This window comes from Zingiber officinale, chromosome 4A (assembly GCF_018446385.1).
Source record: "Zingiber officinale cultivar Zhangliang chromosome 4A, Zo_v1.1, whole genome shotgun sequence".
In the NCBI taxonomy this organism is placed as follows: domain Eukaryota; kingdom Viridiplantae; phylum Streptophyta; class Magnoliopsida; order Zingiberales; family Zingiberaceae; genus Zingiber; species Zingiber officinale.
Window position 1 is genome coordinate 127791771 of NC_055992.1, and position 21806 is coordinate 127813576.

The 21806-nt window shown below is 37.4% G+C and overlaps 1 long non-coding RNA gene across 1 annotated transcript; it reads right to left on the bottom strand.

The window, feature by feature from the left end:
- Nucleotides 1-12372: 12372 nt before the first annotated feature.
- On the bottom strand, nucleotides 12373-12662 carry LOC121973655. Its single transcript, XR_006109698.1, has 2 exons — nucleotides 12604-12662; nucleotides 12373-12514 (listed from the first exon to the last, which is right to left on the bottom strand). It is a non-coding gene; the product is annotated as an uncharacterized LOC121973655 (long non-coding RNA).
- Between the last annotated feature and the right edge of the window lie 9144 nt (nucleotides 12663-21806).

Consider the following 21806-nt stretch of genomic DNA (forward strand, 5'->3'; position numbering starts at 1 on the left):
AAGGGTAGCTTCGGTCAGTTCCACTTGGCCAAATGCACCAGATCGAAGCCATATCTTTCTAGACATGCGATGCCCAAGCTTCCCTAACGTACTATCATCCAAAACTTCACGGTACCATGAGTCAAGTTAAACTTGGTCTCTTTTAACTAATCCTAATTACCTAGGGATAGTTTGTTTTGGGTTACCCTATCGGGTAGGTTAGTTTTGGAGGTGCCTACTATTCGGAACCCCAATTATTGGCCATTAATTTAGATTTTGGTTTTAGGTTTGTGTCGATTCTTTTTATAGTTATGGTTAACTTGGTGATAATTTTGTTGATTTTTAAAATGTTTAGATTTTGAATTTGATTTAGGTTTGTATTTTAGATTTTGGTTTGGTTTATTCGATTTTATATAATGTATTTTTTTCTTTAGGTATATAATATTGATTAAGTCCTACTTGCGTGGTCAGACACGCTTTCGGAACCCAAGCTAGATTGGTTGATTTATATTGGGTTATTAATGATTTGAAGGTTTTATTTGAATTCGACTTATATCCTAGTCCGGTTTTATTATAACATGCTTTTTGATTATTTAGGATTAAGTCTAGATTTTTTGATCTTGTTGTGAATTTTTCTAACATTTCTTTTAAATTGTTAATCTCATTTTTTAGTAATAAATTTTCTTCCTCAAGTGTTAGATCTTGAGTTGGATTTGAATTTATGATTTGTTCCTTGAGGTTTTGATTTTCCTCAAGAAGTGATTTGTTTTCATTTTCTAATTTAGTTAATTTACTATTTAAGCAGGAAATGATTCTAAAAAATTTTTTGTTTAAATTAAAGTATACCTCATTCGGGCCTTCGGAAACGAGTACGGACTCGTGGCTTGTTTCGGGTTCAGACCCGTCTTCATCTTCCGATTCGTTTTCTGTTTGGGCCATCAGTGCGAGGTGGCTCTGATGTTTCTGCTCTTCTTCCTCCGATTCGTCCGAGGAATCGTCCCACGTTGCTTTGAGTGCCTTCTTTTTGGTTGGCTTTGATTTGTCGAACTTCAGTTTTGGGCATTCGTTCTTGTAGTGTCCCTTTTTATTGCAGCCGTAGCAAGTGACGTTCTTTTGTTCTGAGGGAGAGCTGATCTTTTGAAGGTCCTTTTTGCTGAAGCTCCTATTTTTCCTGGTGAACATTTTTCTTACCAAGTTCACCAGGTGTTCTTCATCTTCGGAGTCTTGGTCGGCGTCTTCTTCAAATTCAGGCTTGCTTTTCTTGGAGGAACCTGTAAATAAAGTTACACCTTTCTCGGCTCCAGCATTAGTTTGTTCGTGTAATTCTAATTCACAGAAAAGCTCATCCAATTTTAATTCAGAAAGATTCTTAGAAATTTTGTAGGCATCCACTATTGATGCCCACAAACTATTACGTGGAAAGGCGTTTAATGCGTACCTTATCAAGTCTCTGTTCTCCATCTGGTGGCCTATCGCATGGAGCCCGTTGAGGATGTCCTTGATCCTCGCGTGGAGTTGATTCGCTGTTTCTCCTTCCTGCATTTTTATATTAAAAATTTTATTTAAAAGCAGGTCTCGTTTTGTTACCTTAGCGTCGCTTGTTCCTTCGTGTAGCTCGATCAGTTTGTCCCACAGTTCTTTAGCGTTTTTGTGTGGACCGACTCTGTTTAGCTCTTCTCTTGTTAGTCCGCACTGTAGAGTGTTGATCGCTTTGTTTTCTGTTGACGCCTTCTTCTTCAAGTCAGCTGTCCATTCTTCAGGATCCAGTATATTCCCAGAGGTGTCTGCCGGAATTTTGTAAGGTCTCGTAATGCTCATCCACTGGTCAAAGTCAGTTTTGAGGTAGACCTCCATGCGCTTCTTCCAGTAAGAGAAGTCGTCCCCGTTGAAGAGTGGAGGTCGCACTGTGCTGAATCCTTCTTGTTGGGACATTCTGTGCACAGGTAAATAACCAAAAAATATCCCAAGACTTGGTCTTGGATTAGTAGTGCGGGAAGAGAGAGAAAAAAAACTAGATTCGTGTTGCACTAATTTAAATTGATTAGAGAGATATTAAGTTAACGAAACACCAGTTTTAAAATTAATTAAGAAAAACAAAGGAAAATTCACCCCCTGTCTGATTGGTGGTTGCACCAAATCAGAGCGGTACCCGCTCTGATACCACTTGTAGGACCGTTAGATTCGATAGAGGGGGGGTGAATATCGATTCGAAAAAGACGAGTATAAACGCAGCGGAAAAATAAAATAGACACAGATGTTTTTACTTCATTTGGAGCCTGTGACGACTCCTACTCGAAGGCCCGTGGTCCTTGACCACTTTCGTTGGGCAATCACTAACAAGTCGAAATATGATTACAGAATGAGTACAGGAAATGCAAGTGAAAATAAAGCAATACCGACAAGGAAATTAAATAAAAACCGAAGTAGCACTTTGTCGGAACTTTGTTGGCGTCGCCGAGCGTCGGCGAAAGCAAGACCAAATGCCGAGTTCTCGGCAAATTCAATTCTCCAAGCTCACTGCGGGCTTCTTTTATATCTTGTTCAGCGCTGGATCCTTCCGGCGCCGGAATGTGACGAGGTGCACAAACCATGATGCTCCACGTGGCGGCGACTCGGCTGGATAGAATTCGCCTTCCGGATCCTCGGCGCCCGGACCACCTTGTTTCAAAACCTTTTCCGCAAAACAAAGTTATCCGAGGCAAATATGTATCTCAGTAAAGCATTGTTACGATTAAAGTTCAACAGATGGATAAAAGTATGACTTAGATTCCGTCTTTCGGAATCTAGTCACGATCTCGACTTAGACATCCGAAATGGATCTAAGCCGGATCGACGCCTAATGTCCCTTTCCGGAACGCGTCCTCACAGTCACTCCCTCCGGTGACTTACCTCACTTACCGCCAGACGTCCGGTCAGCCGTCGACCCGTCTGGACTTCTCGCCAAGCGTCCGGTCGGCCCGTCGACCGCTTGGACTTCGTCCCAGGTCAGCCCGTCGACCTAGCCGGACTTCTCGCCAAGCGTCCGGTCAGCCGTCGACCGCTTGGACTTCGTGCCGGACATCCGGTCAGCCCGCCTGTCTGGACTTCTCTGCACACTCGATCAAAGTGTCGACAACAACAAAACTAACTTAACCTATTTGTCATTCATCAAACACAGGTTAAATCGTTAGTGCTAATCGCACTAACAACACAGGATGTAAAATGTATTAGAAACATTTTATTCAGCTTATTACCGATTATTACAACTATATGGATCAGATATCCATTGGGTGGGCTCCACAGTAGCCTCTAGGTTGAGATAACCTAGCTCTAGGTTCAGATAACCTAGAAAAAGTAAAATAAAGTATAACATGATTCAGTATTTTACTTTGATTAGGGGCACTGTACTGGATCAGATATCCATTGGATTCGGAACTTGCAATCCCGGGTCTCGTAGGGATACGCGCACAGTAAGTATAGTTGCCAGGGCCCAACAGCATGTTTAGTATTTTCATCTATTATATGTATAGTTTTCAAATTTGAAACTAGTGATGAGAACACTAATTTATCTTTCAGTTCAGTTCAGGTTCAGTTTACATGATTTGAGTTCATGTACAGATTTAGATATATGCATGACTAGTTCAGTTTCATACTCAGTTTATAAGTGTGCCATGTTCAGTTTAAAGCATGTTCAATTTATATGCTATACATGTTTCAGTTCCAGTTTATGCTTTTATATGCCATGTCATGTTGCCATGCTCAGTTCAGTTTTCAAACAGCATGTTTTAAAAACATAATCGCATCGTTGCATGTTTTTGTGAGGTAGATGGTTTCTTACTAAGCTTAAAGCTTATAGATACTATTTTTCTTATACTGCAGATACAGGAAAAAGGAAAATGGATTAGCAGTGGAGGCTGGAGGTCAATGCAGATGAGGATGTGTGTGGAAGGAACTGGAATAAAAGACCCTTTGGGGATTTAGCATTTACCTTAGCACTTTTCAGTTATTTGGTTTAGTTTCATGTTTTAAGCAATTAGAACTTTTAGAAATTCATACCTTCATGCACTTTAAGTTGTTAAAATGTCGTGAACCAGTAAACCTTGCTTTAGCTTAAGTTTAGAATTGTTACTACATGTTGCTAGAATGTTTATTATGCATTAGATAGTAGTAGTGTGAGGTTTTGGCACGAATCAGTGCTGGAAATCAGGGATTCTGATTTCGTTTCAGATTATCAGAACCTGGATCGGTCAGCAGACCGATCCAGTGCCATTCCTTCTCCTGGATCGGTCAGCCGACCGATCCAGATGGATACAGTAGCCTACTGTATCTCCCTGGATCGGTCATCCGACCGACCCAGCATCGAACAGAAGGCAACCCAGCGTTTCCAGGTGCCCGGGTCGGTCTGCCGACCGATCCAGCCTCTGCTGGATCGATCCGCAGACCGATCCAGCGGGGTACAGAATCGCGGTAAGTTTGATCGATCCGTGGATCGAACAACAGCTAGTTGGGAAGTTAGATTCGAGTTCTAGCTCAGATGGGAGGTCAAGTATCCTCCTTAGCACATATACCTCAACCGGAAAGGTCTTGAACCCTTCCTTATAACAGCATGGGTGTACCAGTTGTCAGTTTAATAGGGTCAACTAGTGAAACTTTATTTTTCCCAGTTTCCGCACAGTAGCATCAGTAGTTAATGTAGCGATCCGGCTCACAGATTAGTACCCAGGAGTCGGGTCGTTACACTACCGCATCAATCCCAAATTACATTATGGGCTCCTTCTTATCATGAGTGTGTTAGTCTCCCTGTGTTTAAGATATCGAATGTCCATTAATTTAATCGAGTTACTGACAACTCACTTTAATTAATATCTTAGTCCAAGAGTAGTACCACTCAACTTCATCGTCATGTCGGACTAAGTCCACCTGCAGGGTTTAACATGACAATCCTTATGAGCTCCTCTTGGGGACATTCTCAACCTATATTACTAGGACACAGTTTCCTTCTATATTCAACAATACACACTATAAGTAATATCATTTCCCAACTTATCGGGCCTATTGATTTATCGAGCTAAATCTCACCTTTTGATAAGTTAAAGAAATAAATACTAAATATATGTGTTTGTTATTATATTAGGATTAAGAGCACACACTTCCATAATAACTAAGGTCTTGTTCTTTTATTAAGTCAGTATAAAAAACTTACCTTTAATGGTCCTACTCAATACACTCAGAGTGTAGTAGTGTAATTTATTAGTCAAGATAAACTAATACTTAATTACACTACGACTATTCCAACGGTTTGTTCCTTTCCATCTTAGTCGTGAGTGACTGTTTATAATTTATAAAGAACTGATAACATGATCTTCTGTGTGTGACATCACACACTATGTTATCTACAATATAAATTAATTGAACAACTACATTTAGCAAATAAATGTAGACATTTGACCAATGTGATTCTTTTATTTCAAAAATAAATGTTTACAAAAGCTAGGCTTTTAGTATACACTCTAACATATTCGAGATACAGGTATATTTACTTGATGCGCCACAAGTCTAAGTGCTTTGATAAGTTCGAAGAATACAAGGCTGATGTGGAGAAACGTCATGGTAAAGGTATCAAGACACTACGGTCTGATCGTGGTGGTGAGTACCTCTTAGGATAATTTAGGAGTTACTTATCAGAGGCCGGGATTCAATCCCAACTTTCTGCACCTGGTACACCCCAATAGAATGGTGTGGCAAAATGAAGGAATAGGACTCTTATGGAAATGGTTAGATCAATGATGAGTTATTCAGAATTACCAAATTTGTTTTGGGGATATGCTCTGGAAACGGTAGTGTACATTCTAAACTTGGTACCTTCTAAGTCAGTAACCTCTACTCCCACAAAATTGTGGAATGGGTGTAAACCTAATCTGAAACATATTCGGATTTAGGGTAGTCCAGCACATGTGCTGAAGGGAGATGATGATAAGTTGGAATCACGTACAGAAGTTCACTTATTTGTGGGTTATCCTAAAGGAACGAAGGGTGGTTTATTTTATAGTCCTAAAGATCAGAAGGTCATTTTTAGCACCAATGCCCGATTTTTAGAAGAGGACTATGTAATGAACCACAAGCCCATGAGTAAAATTATTCTTGAGGAAATAAGAGAAGAAATGTCTACTTTAATACCAACGGTACAAGATGAGATACCACAAAAAACTGCAACACGTGTCACAAATGATTACAAGTAGTGTCTCGTTATAGTGGGAGGGTTGTTAGGCAAGTTGATAGATACATGTTTTTGGGAGAATCTTCGGACTTGATCCCTGGTGAATATGAACCTGATCCCTGGACATATGATGAAGCACTCCAACCTTATTGACTGGAGATCCTAAGATCTGGATTCAATGAGACAACAAAGTTACAGAAGTTGTGCTATAGCACACAAGATATATTATCTCTATCCCGATCCTAGGATGAACTTGTGTTATTCTACCACAAGTAATGAGGTTAAACGTATCCTTTTAATGGCTTATATACCTTTATAAGGTGGAGTATGGTAGGAAACTCTTGATAGAAGTGTCACCTATGTGAGTGTGAAGACTGGCTACTTCAATGAAACACTCATGAATCCAAGATGGTGTCCATCGCCAAAACGGAATCAACCATGAGAATCATAAGTAAGTGAGATAAGTCTCTGTGTGGATGTTATTGTCTTAGTATACACAAACAGCTGAGCAGTTCAAGACATCACGTTCACTACGCAACCTAATATGCTCGATAGCATTCCACTACAGAAGGTTCAAAGCCACAAACTACCTCTGCTGATGCATTAACTTATCGATTGAACTCTCCTTAGATGATAACATGCATGCATTAATTTTCATTTATGTGGAGGATTGTTAGAAATTATAAATGAGAAATTAAAAAGTTTAAGTGCCTTTTGGATAGTTAAAGGGTGGCATCTTATGAAGAGGTAGTGTATCTCTTAGGAAAGGATACGATCTACATCATCTAATTCGAAATGGATGCATGAAATCTAATTGAACCAAGAGGTTCTTATACCCCTTTATTTAGTATAAATAAAGTCCCTCACATCCTCATTTCACTCACTCAATTCCTTCCAAGCAAAGCAAGCATTGCATTCCATACTTGCATTGGAGAGATCGAGAATCCTTCTTCAATTCGGAGGTCTTGCGATTTGCAGTACTACTATCGCAAGATAAAGTTGTTGTATCTTGGGAGACGATTGTCATGTTCTGTAAGCACCATGTGTGGGGTAAATTTGTCTTAAAGAGATAGAGTCTAACTCTAGCCTTGACTCAACCAAAACAGTGGCATACTGTCATTCTGCCCACGCTCAGATTGCACCAATACAAAGATCCCAACACAAGTTAGCCTGACTTATGATCGAGCTAAGGTAAAACCTGACCGACTCATTATTGAGCTTGACTTGTGTTAATCTGACTCACGTTCGAGCTCAAACCAAATTGACAAACCGAAAGGAGGGGCCATGTGATCATAGTCTGACCTGAGTTAAGTTCGACCGAGGACTCAATTTGTCAGATAGGCTAGAGACATGGCGTATGCATGATCTTAGTACGTGGACAAATGTGCAAAATATGGTGGAGACACGATTTGAAAAAGCGGACGGACAAGTAGGAAGTGTGCAAAGTGTCCAATGAGGGATATCCCCTCTCTCCTAAGATAGTAGAGCTATCAATTTAGATTGGGCATGTCGGAAATGTCTATCCTGTCAAATAATTTAAGCATACTATGTTGGAATTTTATCAACCCAAGTACGCCATGGGCCGACCCTCTTAGATCTGTGATCCATAACCCGCATGAATCGGCCCGCGACGGCTCGAATTGGCCCGCAGGTTGAGTTAGAAGTAAACAGATTGGCCACAACATCAGAAGTAGGCATGGCACTTCAAACAATCAAAGACAAGATGGCCACTTACCTCTGTTAGGAACTATAGCGCTAGACACGCCGAAAAAGTATAGCAAAAAAATAAGTTTCTATCCAGAAGATCCATGCAAAGGAAACCATATACTAAATTTTGTTAAAAGATATATACCTTTGTTGTGTGCCCTTCGAAATCCCGAAAGCAACGTTTCTTTAGGATATAGGTCTCAGCGCAATGATCGTCGGCTCTACGGTATCCACACGAACACGTTCTCCGTCCGTCTCACGAACTCACGAAATGGAGAAAGAAACAACCAAAGGTTGTGCTAGCAACCTCTTGTGGAAGTTTAGGCCAAGAGTAAAAGAAGGAAGAAGAGTAAAAACCAAGAAGATCACAATCACCTAAAAGGTCACTTCATCTATATAAGGTGACTTCACAAAAGGGTTAATTTACCAAATAGGCTACTTCACCTAAAGGTTACTTTACCAAAAAGGTTACTTCACCTAGAGGTTACTTTTACAAAATAACTTTTTGTACTCGTCCAATGAATACAAAAACGTATTTGTCTCTTAATCTTCCTTTTTGATTAATGATGTATTAATATTTATTAATATTCATTAATCTTAATGGGTTGGATTTAGTATATTGGATTAACCATTAAACCAATAAACCAATGAGTCTAACTCATTACTCAATGAGTCTAATCCGAATTCATTCGATTCTAACTCAATGTGTATAATTCGGATTAGACTTAACTCTATAATTCATCTCCAAATCAACGTGTTCTTTGTGTGTGACCTAATAGGCTCTCGTAACGTTGGTAATACATCTAAAATCATTTTAGATACATAAGCAATGAGTGACATCTAGCAATGCATCATTGTTACCCAAGTGACGAGAATGTCGAGATCCGACTTAACATTTCCGTGTCTATTATCTTGTATGGCTCAATCCTTCTATCCTTGATATCTAGATTGATTAATGAGGCATATAATGTGTCATCCTCTTATCAATCTTTGTGTTTCTCAATCTCTAAGTAGACACACTCAATCAAATAAGCTCAATATCGCATATTGACTCATTTGAGTATGACCATGCATTCTTGTGTCCTACTAATCAAAGGGCCCACAGATATCACTTTCGTTATATGGAAGGGATAGATAACATCTACATCACTCGCATCCCTCCACATAACTTATTGCATACCAATGATCAACTTTATAGTCCACCTTGTTACAGGTAACGTTTGCCGATACCAAAGTATACAACTCCTTATGTAAGGAACCGTAGTGACTTCAGTTCTAAGGACTATTTATACTAATAGTCACATGAGAATGTTTATGACACTTATATAACAATCTATGAAACATTCTCATTGCAGGTCATTCAGTATATATTCTCTAATATATACTCATGTGTCAACTTGATATCTCATATCCATGACTTGTGAGATTAAGTCATCCGTTGACCTGCATTCTAGTCACAATGCATTAATATTGTCTTTGTATATTAATAGTTGACTAAAAATAGTTAATAGTAGTGTTCTATGTATATCTACAATATCTCACTATCAATTCAACCAATTGATATGCTGTAGATTAGAACATATTATCCAAGGACATTATTATACTTATTCATTAGGCACTGAACTGAAATAAATATAATAACCAACTTTGTATTTTATTAATAATGAAATATGATACAAAATGAGTCCTTTACAATCATCTCATAATTGGTACTAGGGTTAATATTAACAATCTCCTACTAGCACTAGTGTCAATCACTGAGATATCGAATATCCATTGAACTAGTGTGACCATCATGCTTTCTTTGTGTCAAAGCCTTGGTCAAAGGATTCCCAATGTTAGCATCGGTCGGTACTCTACATATCCTCACATCTCCTCTATCGATAATCTCTCGAATGAGATGAAATCGTTATAGTATCCAATACTCAAGACCATTATTTAAGTAAAATACATAGCCTAACTGCAATCTGTAATCATCCTTATCTGTTTGGAAGCTAACATCGGTGTAACCCTTTACAGCAAGCTCTTCATCGCCTCCAAAGATCAAGAAATAATCTTGAGTTCTTCTTAAGTACTTAAAATATTCTTGACTGTTGTCTAGTGACCTTTACCTAGATCTGACTGGTATGCTCGTCATGCTTAATGTATATGAGACATCTGGGCGAGTACAAAACATGGCGTACATGATAGACCCTATAGTAGATATATAAAAAATCTGATCCATGCGGTCCCTTTCTTCCTTAGAAGAATGGCATTGAGTTTTCGAAAGACTCACACCATGTGATATCGGCAGAAATCTCTTTTTGGGATTTTGCATGGAAAAACGTTTAAGCACTTTGTCAATATATGTACTCTGACTTAGACCAAGTAATTTCTTAGATCTATCTCTATAGATCTTGATGCCTAAAATGTAGGCTACTTCACCTAAGTCCTTCATTGAACAATAATTCCAAGCCAAGTTTTCACTGATTGAAGAGTAGGAATATCATCTACATACAATATGAGAAAGATGACTATGCTCCCACTAATCCTCTTGTAGACACAAGGTTCATCTTCATTCTTAATGAAACCAAACGCTTTGATTGCATCATCGAATCGAAGATTCCAACTTCTAGAAGCTTGCTTCAATCCATAAATTGATCGTTGCAACTTACACACCTTTCCAGCATGCTTAGGATCTACAAAACCCTCAGGTTGTGTCATGTACATATCATCGAGTAGATTTTGGTTAAGAAATATAGTTTTGACATCCATCTGTTAGATCTCGTAATCATAGTAAGCTGCAATAGCAAGCATGATCTGAATAGACTTGAGCATTGCAACTGGTGAAAAGGTTTCATCATAGTCTATACCATGAATTTGCTTGAATCCTTTAGCTACTAATCGCCCTTTATAGGTATGCAAATGACCATCCATGTTAGTCTTCCTTTTAAAGATCCACTTACACCCAATGGGTTTGATCCCTTAAGATGGATCAACCAAAGTCCATACTTGGTTAGTGTACATGGATTCTATTTCAGATCTCATGGTTTCTAGTCATTTCTCAAAATCTAGGCCCTGTACAGCTTCTTGATAAGATGTAGGCTCATTGAGACCAACAAACACTACATCACGGTGGTCAGATAAGAGAAAAGAATATCTCTCAGGTTGACGATAGGTCTTATCAGATCTGCGTAGAGCTTGTGCTACTTGAACAGGTTGTTGCTCCATAATTTCTTGTGGTGTAACAAAATCATGATCCACAATATCTTGTGATACCTGTTCAGTTTCCATTAAGGTTTCGGTGCTAGTTTGTGTATCTTGAATTTTTTTCAAGATCAACTTGACTCCCACTAGTTTTTCTAGAAATAAATTCCTTTTCTAGAAAGACACCAGTTCTAGCAATAAACACTTTACCTTGTGTGGGATTATAGAAGTAATATCCCTTTGTTTCCTTGGGATATCCTGTAAGATCAAAAACGCTAAGGAGGAGGAGGGGGTGAATAGCGCTCGTGGCTTTCATGTTCGTTTTAAAACTATCGAGTAAATACGCAGTAAAAATAAAAGAAACAATACAAACACCAAGATTTACTTGGTTCGGAGCCTGTGTCGACTCCTACTCCAAGGTCCGCAATCGTTGATCGCTTTCGGTAGGCAATCACTATAAATTCGAAAATTCTTTACAATTTGAAGTACAATACTTAAAGCAATAATAAAAATTATACCGATAATGGAAAACAGTAAACTTGAAGCTTCTGGTCTTCGAAGTCTTGTTACAGCTTTGTCGGATCGTTCTTTGAGCAGAGCACGGAAGGAAGATTGAAATTTCGAGTTATGTAGAAGTTCACTACAACAAAAACATTAAAAGACAACGGTTAAAAATCGTTGTCGTAGGCCCTTCAAAACTGTTGTAATTGGCAGTGTTGTTAAAAGTGGGGGCTACGACAACGGTTTTAAACCGTTGTCTTTGAATGAAAAGACAACAGTTTTACAACGGTTTTAAACCGCTGTCTTTGAATGAAAAGACAACGGTTTAAAACCGTTGTTGTTTAGAGTATTTTTATTAACATTATCAGTTTACAACCGTTTTTGGGGCTACGACAACGGTTTTTAGCCATTGTCTTTGAAGGTGATAGACAACAACAATGGTTTTAAATCGTTGTCTTTTAAATTATTATCTTTTAATACCAATATATCATATTTCAATATAAATATATAATAAAGAATCATAATCACAAAAGAAAGAATATTTCCCATATCAATGTCATTCAAAATGTTACTTATACAAGAATTACAATCACAAAAAAAGAAACATGTCTAATATTCAAATAAAATTTATCCCAATACAAATAAACTTCATTTACAACTAATGAACAATAGTCAAAAGACTAGAAACTTGTGATGGTGGTTCATGCCATGTAGGATTGCAAGTAATTATTGTCAACCCAAGCTCCATCACAATCTTCAACTTGTAGAATTTCATTGGACTCCTCTTTCTCACTTGCTAATTCTTCCATGTCAACCTTTTCCAACATTCTGGATTTTTGTGAAGCAAAGTATGTGAGCAAAGCACCAAAAATAAAAGGGAAGAATAGAATACCTGTAGAAGACGTAAAACAAGGTTGATAGCTGAAATTTGGAGAAATGTAGTTGCTACAACCACAATAACAGATTTGATAAATCATATACTCTTCAAGTACCCCATTCATATCGGCAAATAAAACCACAACATAAAAGCTTACATGTAGAGGTGGTGGTGTTTTGGCATAATAACATGTTGGACTGCAGTACTCAAGCTCCCCCTTGGTAGGCTCATCAGACCATGTTTACATCAACAGAGAAAAATAAATAAATTAACCTCACATGAACTACTAAGAAATAATACAAACTAAATGGAAATAGAACTCATGTTTAGGGATAAAAAGAAAATAAAATGGCATACAAATACTTTTGACACACACCTCTTCAAAGGGATGACACCCTGGTTTAGTTTGAAGCTCCAGCTGTAACCGCTGTAATTGGGCAGAAATGTTATGCAATTATTTCTTTTATACAAATTCTAAGATAGGAAAAGAATGTGCCTAATCTCCATTCAGCTATTGGATCCTTGGAATGACTGATAAAACAATATCTTTTAAGTTGTCAATTTAGGTATGCCAATCATTTAGTAAAAGAGAAAGAAGCACCTGGGCATGACTAACAATCTCACCATGAACAACATACTCACATTTTAGAACCTGAAGAAAAAGATAACAAAGTATTAATGTATGCTATAGATTCTCACACTGCCCTGTTGATTTTCTGCAAAATAAAATCATCTAGAAGGCAAAAGGTACAAGATAATTTCTAGACTATTGGAATATATAGAAGACATGGCATGCATAATTTCATAGCAACTTACATTTATCTAGTACAATTAGAAAGACAACAATTTGTTAGCCTGGTTCATTTTTTTTTATAAAATTCAGGGTATGGAGATCTTTGTTTCATAATTATCGATCAAAACATAAACAAATTTTCACACTGTTGAATAAAATAGTATAGAACATTCCGAACATACTTAAGAACAACTCACCAAACGGAATACTACAAACGAGACAAGAATCAAAGTAGGTCGCCTTGCAAATAAAACCCAAAACAAAGGAGAAAAAATAAAATATGTGACGAGGAACAAAAAGTACAAAACTTTAACTGCAACATAACGAAAATTGATTCAAAAAGACGTCTTTATGTTTTCCGGATCCAGTCAACTGCAACAAGTCATTTCATGCCAGAGTTTCTTCAACATTATTATTTTGCTCGAACTTGCCTGTCTGTTCAAGCCTTCATAACCAAGAGGTTCAATATATTTAAAAATGAAATACTAAAATTTTGAAGTGTAACTAAGTGACCACTGGTTAAGATTAGAGAGTGACAAATTACTTTAAAAACAACAATTAAGCTAAGTAGATATTCTTTTAGGGCTCGCCAAATCGAGAGCCTGACATCAAGATTTGCAAATGCTTTCTCAATTGCTTCTCTTACAACACCAAAGTTATTCCTGGTCAGTAGCAACCCACCTTGCATTGTTGTGACACATTCTTTATATAATTCCTCCCTGTATTCGTTAAGGATTAACTGCCAATGCTTTCCGATTTAAATCTACTGAGGAGTAGTTCAATATATATATATATATGTAATACCAAATCTCTAATGCTCTGTTGAAGGAGTAACATAAAATGGATCAGTTTATTACTTGAAATGAAATAATTCTATACTAAAATTCTTGAAATAAAATTCTTGGATGCCGGAGATGTCCGCCACTGGTGCCTCCATTTATATAAAAGCAGCTTCTCCTAGTTCTTAAAACAATGCTTCATTACATACGGTTCAAAAATTCAAAGATTCTTATAAACCAATTGATTGCAAAATATTGACAAATAATAAAACAATACAACTCAGAAAGTGGGCGCCCAGCTCGCAAAGGTACAGTATAGTGGTTACCTTATGTAGATAAAACTTCACATCTGCTACCCATATGGCAATGTCAGCTGATGGATCGAAAGCGCTAGAGGGGGGGTGAATAGCGCTCGTGGTTATTTCGATTTTCGAAATCGTAAAAGCTTGTTCAGAAATAACGCAGCGGAAAAGTAAATGAAATGGACACGAAGGATTTACTTCGTTCGGAGCCTGTGACGACTCCTACTCGAAGGCCCGCGATCCTTGATCGCTTCCGGTGGGCAACAACTATAATTCGTAAAAGCTATTACACACTAAGTACAATTTAAGCAGAAAAGAATATTGTACCAACAATAAAAATAATAAAGCTGAAGCTCCAAATTGTCGTTGCAGCACTTCTGAGTCGAGACATTAGCAGCTTGTCGCACGGAGAATGCTTAGAAGATTGTTGTACTTAAAGCTGCACCTCAACCCTCCTTTTATATGAGGTTCCGGGCGCCTGGGACCTTTCCGGGCGCCTGGAGTGTGACGTGGCCAGCCAACCAAGTTGCTCCACGTCGCGAAGTCGCGCAGGGGATAAAAGTTGGTCCCGGGCGCCCGGACCTCCTTTTTCCAGGAGCCGCTTCTCCTGCAAAACAAGGTTAGTCCGAGCAATTGCATACCCTGCAAGACAATGTTAGAATCTGATAATTCATAAGTGAAAAAGAGCTGACAGTCTTCGGACTGTCCGAGTCTGACTTCGAATTTCCAACCGGAAACCCTAGGTCGACCCGACGCCTACTATTCCCTCTATGGGGAACGCGTCCTCACCTACTCCACTCAGGAGATTTACCTGATGCCAGTCCGGTCCTCCAGACCGACTGGACTTTCCGCCTAGGGTTACCACCCCCTAGGACCTAGGGTTACCGCCCCCTAGGGTTTTTCTCCACCTAGGGTTACCCCCCCTAGGATTTTTCACCTGCCTAACCGCAGCTAGGACTTTCCTGAAACACTCATTCAAACATGTTAGTGTTGGTGCGGTTAGCACTAACGGTCTAACTCAGGTTTTGATGAATGACAAATCAGGTTAAGTTAGGTTCGTCGTTATCTAACACTCTGATCGAGTCTGCAGGATAAGTCCAGCTAGGTCGACGGGCTGACCGGATAGCTGGCGAGAAGTCCAAGCGGGTCGACGGGCTGACCGGACGCTTGGCGAGAAGTCTAGCTAGGTCGACGGGCTGACCGGATAGCTAGCAAGAAGTCTAGCTAGGTCGATGGGCTGACCGGATAGCTAGCAAGAAGTCCAGCTAGGTCGACAGGCTGACCGGATAGCTGGCAAGAAGTCCAGACGGGTTGAAGGGTTGACCGGACGTTTGGCAGGTAAGTGAGGTAAGTCACTGGAGGGGAGTGACTGCGAGGACGCGTTCCCGGGAAGGGAACATTAGGCGTCGATCCGGCTTAGATCCATTTCGGATGTCTAAGTCGAGATCGTGACTAGATTCTAGTCTCAGAAAGACGGAATCTAAGTCATACTAACTTATGCTAATTCATACTATTATAAATGTGCTAATAATCTGTTTTGCAGGATATATATTGCCTCGGACTAACTTTTTTTTGCAGGAAAAAGGAGATTTCTGGAACAAGGTGGTCCGGGCGCCCGGAGGTCCGGGCGCCCGGAAGGCAAATTATATCCAGCCGAGTCGTCGCCACGTGGAGCATCACGGTTTGTGCAGCTACGTCGCATTCCAGGCGCCCGGAAGGGATCCAGGCGCCCGGAACAGTATATAAAAGAAGCCCCAGGCAGGAGCTTCATCAACAATTCATCTGAGAACTCTTCTACTGCTGGTCTTGCTGCTCGACGTTCAGTGCGATGCCAACAACGCTCCGACAAAGTGCTCCTTCAGTTTTTATTTAATTTCCTTGTCGGTATTGCTTTATTTTCACTAGCATTTCCTGTATTCATTCTGTAATCATATTTCGATTTGTTAGTGATTGCCCAACGAAAGTGGTCAAGGACCACGGGCCTTCGAGTAGGAGTCGTCACAGGCTCCGAACGAAGTAAAAAACATTTGTGTCTATTTTACTTTTCCGCTGCGTTTATACTCTATGTTTTTGAATCGATATTCACCCCCCCCCCTCTATCGAATCTAACGGTCCTACAGTTAGATCACACACTAACTTAACTTTGAATCCTTTGTCATTATCAAAACTAAGGTTCGATCGTCGGATGCTTCCCGCACCAACAATCTCCCCCTTTTTGATAATGGCAACCGAAATTCAATGTTAAGTAAAAAATATGCAGTTATGTATAAGCACAAGAAACAAGATAAGCGTGATTGCAAGATAAGCATAACCATAGCTCCCCCTTAATATAAATTATTCTCTTTGAATTTTTTACTAATAGTCATAGCTCTCCCTTAATACAAGCTCCCTTTAAAATATTTTCTTTGAATTTCTCTACTCTCCCCCTTTGCCATATATCAAAAATGAGCTAGTTTTGAAAAACTTAACTTTTCAAGACAAAATTTAGCAGAAAACATTTTAACTTAGGCAAGGAGCAAGTGAAAGGCAACACCTTAGAATTGATTTTGCTTGAAGAGATATAGCAAAAAGGAGCTCTTTTTAACTTAGTGTATTTTGAGGAGTTTCCAAAAATTTTCACAGAAAAATTTTGAAAACAAAATTTTCAACTTCAGAAATTTTCCGGAAAAAAATATTCAGGTTTTTTAAAGAAAATTTCCAAGGAAAATTTTCAACCTAAAGAAGTTAATTGCAGCTTAACAAAATTTTTCAAACTTTAAAGAATTTTCTAACTTAAGAAAAAAAATTTAACTTAACGAATTTTCGAAAAAGTTTCAGCTTAAATAATTTTCTAACAAAATTCTAAAAAAAAATTTCAAAATAGAGGACACTTGGAAGTTGGAGAAGTTTTTGAAAAGTTGTTTAAGGCATGTTTTTGAAATGAATTTCAAGAATACTTAAGGCAAAGGAGAAACGATAACCTTAATGTTTAATAGCTTGCCATTTTGTTTTAGTAAGGTATCAGAGCCCTAAAGACCAAGCATGAGTCAAGATTTGTTTTGATCAGGTATCAGATCCCTTAAGTTCAAGCAACAATTAAATTATCTAATTGGTGTTGATCATGTATCAGAGCCCTAAAGTACAAGTATGCTTAATTTCCATTTCCTTTAGTTTGAGAGATACTTTTAGCTAACATAAGGTTATTTTTGACTCTTTTTTTTTAACTTTTAAAAAATACTTAGCTAAATTTGAAAATACTTAGCTATATATTCAGCTTAAAACTGATTGCCTTGAGAAAACTTCTTGCCAAATAGCTAAGTTTAGAGTATATTCTAACTAAGCTTAGTTAAAGAAGACTTGATTAAGTACTTAGCTTAAAGAGGTTTTACATAAAGGCTTAGCTTTGAAAACATTCTAGAAGAGTTATAATTTAAGAGCTAGGTCATAAATAATTTCAATTTTAAAGTTAAGTTAAGAATAACCTGAATTTTTGAAGATAAGTAAAAAATAGTTTTTAATTTTGAGGTCAAGTTAAAATTTTATTTTAACGAAAAACTAATTTTAAAACCAATTTAAAATCACTTCTCCTTAATAAATGCCTTAATAAATTTTTTGAGTTCAGGAGTCCAAGGATGAGGGGTTAAAAAATAATTTTCCTATCTTTCCATCTCACTCATTCTAGATAAACAAGCATGTTTAGCATATGAGTGAACGTGAGATGGAGTTAACATTTACAATCATAATTTTATAATATGATTTGAGAATTAAAGATTTTTAAACCCTTTTAAATTAATTGAATAACATTTTGAAATGATTTTCAAAAAAAAATTTAATGATTTTGAAATGCATTTTCAAAAGATTTTTGAAATGAATTTTCAAAAGATTTTTTAAATGATTTTTAAAAGAGTTTTTTTTCAAATAATTTTTAAAGGATTTAAAATTCGGTTTTAAAAGATTTTTAAATAATTTTGAAAAGATTTTGAAAAGAATGTTAAAATGATTTTCAAAATAATTTTTAAAAGATTTTCAAAATAATTTTTAAAGGACTTTTAAAGGAATTTTAAAATGATTTTCAAAATAATTTTTAAGGACTGTTAAAATAATTTTTAAAGGACTTTTAAAGGAATTTTAAAATGATTTTCAAAATAATTTTTAAAGGACTTTTTAAAAGAATTTTTAAAAGACTTTTAAAAGAATTTTAAAATTAAGTTTTGAAGTAATTTTGAAATTAATTTGAATTTGAATTAATTATCAGTTTGTTTTTAATTACTTAGTCATCTCACCCAATCTGAATTTTCAATCAAGAAATCCTATAATTTTTGTGAGATGAATTGAGGTTCAATTTAAGGGTCTGATTTAACTTTGTGTTAGATTCAGGTTTAGCTTTGGGTTCAACAAGTAAGCATTCTTTGGATAAACTTCTAGGCTATGGTGAGTCACAAGGAACTCATTAAAGTAACCATGCCTTCGAGGTTTTCCAAATAGTCCTACCCATTGAACTTAATACTAAACCTTGGTCTAACTAGTTAGGATCCATTTAAGGGTAGCTTCGGTCAGTTCCACTTGGCCAAATGCACCAGGTCGAAGCCATATCTTCCTAGACATGCGATGCCCAAGCTTCCCTAACTTACTATCATCCAAAAACTTCATCAGTACTGTGTTTCGAGTTAAATCTAACCCTTTTAATCTATCCTTACTTACCCTGTCGGGTAATCTACTCTTGTTTACCCATTTCGGGTAGATTAAATTCAGTTACCCGGTCGGGTAAATAGATTTCGGAGTTGCCAGCTATTCTGGACCCTCCTTGAATTTTTAAATTAATTTCGAATTTCGAATTTTGAATTTTGAATAATAATTGATTTCGGATTTGAATTTTGATAATTAATTTCGAATTTTGAATTTTGAATTTTAAATTCGAGTTTGAATTTGAATAATTAATTTTGAATTTTGAATTTTGAATTTTAATAATTAATTTTGAATTTTAAATTTTAATAATTAATTTTGAATTTAGAGTTTAATAATTAATTTCGAATTTTGAATTTTAATTTCGAATTTTGAATTTTGAATTTTAAATTTTAATTTCGAATTTAGAGTTTTGAATTTTAATAATTAATTTTGAATTTAGAGTTTTGAATTTTAATAATTAATTTCAATTTTGAATTTTGAATTTTAATAATTAATTTCAAATTTAGAATTTTGAATTTTAAATTAATTTCGAATTTTAAATTTTGAGTTTTAGTAATTAATTTCAAATTTTGAATTTTGAGTTTTAGTAATAATTTCGAATTTTTATTGTTTTAGCTCCCCCTGGATCATAGCCTCGATAAGGTCTATTGAGGTAATGTATTTGATCCTTAGGGACCCAATACTGTCCAAGTCCAACTTGATTGATCAGGTTGGACTTGGCAACCCATGCTTGGACCATTTTTCTATTTGTTCTTTGTATGAGAGATAGGTATGACCTATATTTGGTTTTTGTTTTGTATCCTAGTGCAGTTCGATTGTAGATTGCCCTTTGTGTTCCAAGAATCATGTCAAGATTCTTGGATCCCAAGGAAAATCGTTCTAAGGTTGTCTTCAAATCCTTGACTTGACTTTTCAGGTTGGAATTCTCTTCTTCGATTTTTTTGAACTTGAGTTGAGGTTTCAGTCTGAACTGGATCAGTCAAGGATTCGTTATTAGTCGTCTCTTTAAGGAGTGTTACCTCCTTTAGAAGCGACTTGATTCGAATTTTGGACTTAGCTACTTTATGCATTAAATAATTAATTATGCAATATAATCTATTTTGACTTACAGAGGGGTTTGGCCCTTCGGAAACGGATGCGGATCCGTGGCTTCTCTCGGACTCGGCTTCCAATTCATCCTCGCTTCCGGATTCGTTGGTGTAGTCCCGGGCTGTCAATGCGAGAAAATTAGTCTGCTCTAGTTCTTCGTCGTCGGATTCCTCGGAGGAAGACTCGTCAAAAATAAGAAAAGAATATACAAAACCAAAAACAAGCACGATCTTCGGATGTGACGTAGGACCCGGCAGACAGGATACTTCGAGCGACACCAACCATCTACAGGCTACCTGAAAACATAAATGTATACATGCGGTGGTGAGTATAGGTAACTCAGCAGGTAATAGAAAAGACAGTGCACGGTCTACAAATAAGACATGGAGATCAAAAGTATACAGTCTCAGTAGGGAATAAAGAACATAATCATACTATCATAATCAATGCACCTAAACATATCTGACATAATAACCTGACATATAAACTGTACAAACTACAACTAACATAATGACAGATACATACCCAATCTGGAATCGACACATGGTACAATGATCAGTAAACTCACCGGATCTGCAACAGATATACCCGTGACACCTGTGCAATATAAATACGACTGCATATACATGTAAAATAAATGACATGTATGCAGCATGGCAACCAAATGCAACAATCATATCTCAAACAAGTGCAACAACGACAATCACATGCAACTAGTATCTACTAGGCATGTATGCAGATATAACCCCCAGATGCACCGCACATCATATGCAAAAGTGCATGCATGCTCCATGGTCACCCCCGCCACCTCTCCGAACACCACGACCCCTGTATGGCTGAGAGGCTTGGGTCTGTGACGACTGTACTACCCTCCAGCCCACTATATAGTGGTCGAGGCGGACAGTCCGCTAGTAGCTATCTAACTACATAGCATCAGGGTCCCTGACTGCTCACAACGCCGGATCTCACTAAACCTCGTGACCGGGTGGCACGACAGGACTAGCAGCAACTGCTCCAACTACCACTACCCATGAGTGGCCGAGTGTGCGGCGCTAAACCAAACCAACTGATGACTCTCTCAACCATAAGGGAGACAATGGTCATCAGATGCAATGAATGATGAACATGATATATATATATATATATATAATCATCATCCATGCAACAACCCCAAACCTCAAAAAATACCTCCAACAAGAGTATAATCGTCATGATACCTCCACGTATCCCACCAAACATATGTACACACTATATATGTATAATCAACCATAAATCTCCAATAATCCCACCACACATATACACAAAAGATAAGTACAATCAACATGTATCCTCCAATAAAAACACAACGGACATGTGTATATACTCCGAACATACAATCAACACAACTCCTCCAAAAGTACATGACAAATACGTATGTACACACCACATGTAAATGCACGGTCAACTAGATGACTCCTATAACACATACCCATCTATGTACAGTCCACATCATATACCCAATCAGCATGGGAATACCAAAAACCCGACAATCCCTACAAGCCATACTCTACACGTGTAATCACAACAGAGTAGATATCAAGAGTGGAGACTGTATATGAATTAAAATAGATCATCACAAGGGTCAAGTATAAGTATCATGCAGGAAAAACAGCAACCGATCATGATATAAGATAAAGCAGCCTAATTCATCCAATAATATCCATGCACTAAGTACAAGAAAATCTATATAGAG